This window comes from Rhea americana, unplaced genomic scaffold (assembly GCF_003343005.1).
Source record: "Rhea americana isolate MKP2758 unplaced genomic scaffold, rheAme1 scaffold_177, whole genome shotgun sequence".
Taxonomy (NCBI): Eukaryota; Metazoa; Chordata; class Aves; order Rheiformes; family Rheidae; genus Rhea; species Rhea americana.
Genome location: NW_028185894.1, coordinates 1064612 through 1067430, shown reverse-complemented (window position 1 = coordinate 1067430; position 2819 = coordinate 1064612).

Below are 2819 nucleotides of genomic sequence, written 5' to 3'. Positions count from 1 at the left end.
ATAAAATGGGCAACTGAAACGAGATTTACCTGGGAGGTCTGAGAGTAAATGCTCTTGGTTCCAGTGTCTGCTATTTGAGCACRCAGGAACAGCTCCGGATCAAAATTATAAATTAGTGTGGAAAGTATTTATTTTATTCTTTTGCTTGCAACACAAATGCTGCCCTCACTGGCCTTTTCCCCATCCTTCTTTTTGCCTTGTCTGTAGCTTTGTCTTACTATGGGCGGTATCAGACAAGTGGATGTCTCTGCTGTTCGTTCCACTGACAGCAGAGTCAGACTCCTATCAGCAACCATTTAAGCTGCCTTCAGGGGACAAGTTAGTAAATTCATGATGTAAAAATGAGGAGATGAAAACAAAGGACATCAGATATAACTTTATGAAAAGCRTTCAGCGGGATCTAGGGTATCCACTTATAGAGTAGGCAAGGACTCCCTTTCTTGTCTCGTCGGGAGTAATTTGACATCAATGCATTTACCTCAGAAGGCTGATGGAGAGGGTAAACTGTAGGTGCTGTTGCAGGACTTTCATATTGCTTAGCAACAACATTTCAGATCTTTTCAGCCATATCTTTGTATTTGAAAGGTGCTGAATGGGACTTTTCCAAGATGAAATGATTTCCTTAGGGTTGTCCCCTCTGTCATTGGCAGAGGTGAGGGTAGAGCCTAGAAACCTTAACTCCTGGGTCAACACTGGATTTGTACCCTGGAAACCAAGGCATGCAGGTTCCTGCTTTACAGCATGTGTTTAGAACATGAGCATCTGGCATTGGTGTTGAACACCTTAGGTTAATTTCTAGGGCAAGGTATTGTTATTACTATTTTTTACTTATAGGCATTGCTTAGTGGTAAGGTAGTAGATTTTTTTCTGTCAACAAAGCCTGTCATGGGTTTGGTATGCAGGTTGGTTAAAAATGAGTGTTATCCTTCCCCTGTCCCCCTTGCCATTTTTTTTCCTCCTCCCTTCTTTAAGGCCTAAGGTCTTAAGATTTAAGGTCTAAGATTGACACATTGAAAACGCAAATGCAGTTTGATAGGAGTTTCTGTGACTTGATTGCATTATCTTTGCAGCTCCAGGTTTCAAGGGACCTTGGTACAGACAAAATTGATCAGCAGCAGGAGGAGGAAAATAGCTGTTGCCAAGGCAACCCATGATGACTCATCTCGGGTAGCAAGCAGCAAAAGCTGTGAAGCTGCAGTAATTTTCCAGATGCTTAATCCAGCTCTGGATTCTTTATTTCTCACTCTGAAAGGCAGAAATCCTCCTCTGCTGTTCTTTGCTCAGAGACCCACGCTGTCTGCAGCCGTACGTGATGCAGAGAGCCAGCCTTCGTGGTGCTTACCCAGAATGGCGTCACAGAGACGTCTCTGAGCAATGCAGATGAGCTGCTCGATGGATTGAACCATAGCCCCCGAAGTTAGTAAAAATAGAACTGTTAACTGCCCGGCTGCAAAAATACCCCAGTGTGTCATTGGCTCACCCCCAACCCCCTGTGCATATTTACTAGCTGGCGTCACATTTACTGTAACTCTGGCTGCGATATTATTAAATCAGTTCATCTTGTTCTTTTTCAGCAATTAGCAGGCTGTGCAACTATTTAATTGCCTGYGCTGCATACAGAATTTGCTAAAAGGAGCAAAGTGAACTACATCCAACACATGCAGGCGAATAAGTTAGCTTATCTTTTCTACAGCCTGCTTATTTTATTTATCTTTTTTATGTGTTTAAAAGTCTGCAGTTGATTAAATGGATCGAGTTAATAGGTTTATCCAGCAAAAGAGGCAGCAAAAGGAGCCGCTGTGGCACCTTCTATGTTACTCAGGGGATGCTGACTTTGCAGTTTCCCTGCAATGTCTGCAGTGTGATGCAGACAGCACCTCATTTGGGACACTGTTAGAAATATCTGCATAATTGTTTACTTGCTCTGGTGGGATGCTGAGTTCATGATTGCGGCCGTGATGCTGAAAAACCCAAAGTAACTAGTTTAGAGCTGGCTTCACCTTTTTTTACATGAGCTAGTGCAGCATGCATGTATTTCTCTCTTGAGAGAGAGGAGCGATTAGTGCGGGGGGAGGGGGGGCACGGTTTGGCTTCTGCCTTCCAAGGAGGCCAATACCCTTCCACAGGGAACATGAACCAGTTCTGCAGCATGAGGAGAAGGAAGGTCTTGAGTTTAAGGGGCCAGACAGGCAGAGGAGAGCTCAGGGTGGTTCATTCGAGGTGATTTTGGGGAGGAGAAAGTTGGTTCTGTTGAGATTTCCCGTGTGTCTTGGCTAGGTTACTCTTGTGTGTCAGTTCCCCTTTGGTAAAATAGATGATCCTGACTTGCTTTCTTGCCTTCTATCTATTTAGATATTGAGCTCTGAGAGGGTGAGTATGTCTTGCAAAGAGTTTGCATAGAGCCAATATATGCTGATTTCCCTCTCTTCCCCCTCCCTCTGCCCCTTCACAACTGGGAAATTTTCAGCCCTGAGGCATTTAAAAATGCCAGTTGGACACATAGGGCTGTCAGGCTGGGAAAACTGGGGAAGAGCGGTGGTGCCCGGACTGAAATGCATGTGCACTGAGGCCCAGCCTGACCACAGCGATGGTGCTGATGATGCCAGTTGCTGCCCCTTGCAGCCTCTGGATGGCAAGCAGCTTTCTGTTGGCTCCTTCTACCGAGTGCAGCCTTTTTCTTGAAAGTCCTTGTTGGACTGGCTGTGCAGCGGAAACAAGGTGCTGCACTGCTGACAGGCTCTGCAAGGCCTGATGTTGCTGACTGACAGCCAAATCCATGTAAAGCCATTGAGTGTGTGGGCATGAGGAAACTGTTCATG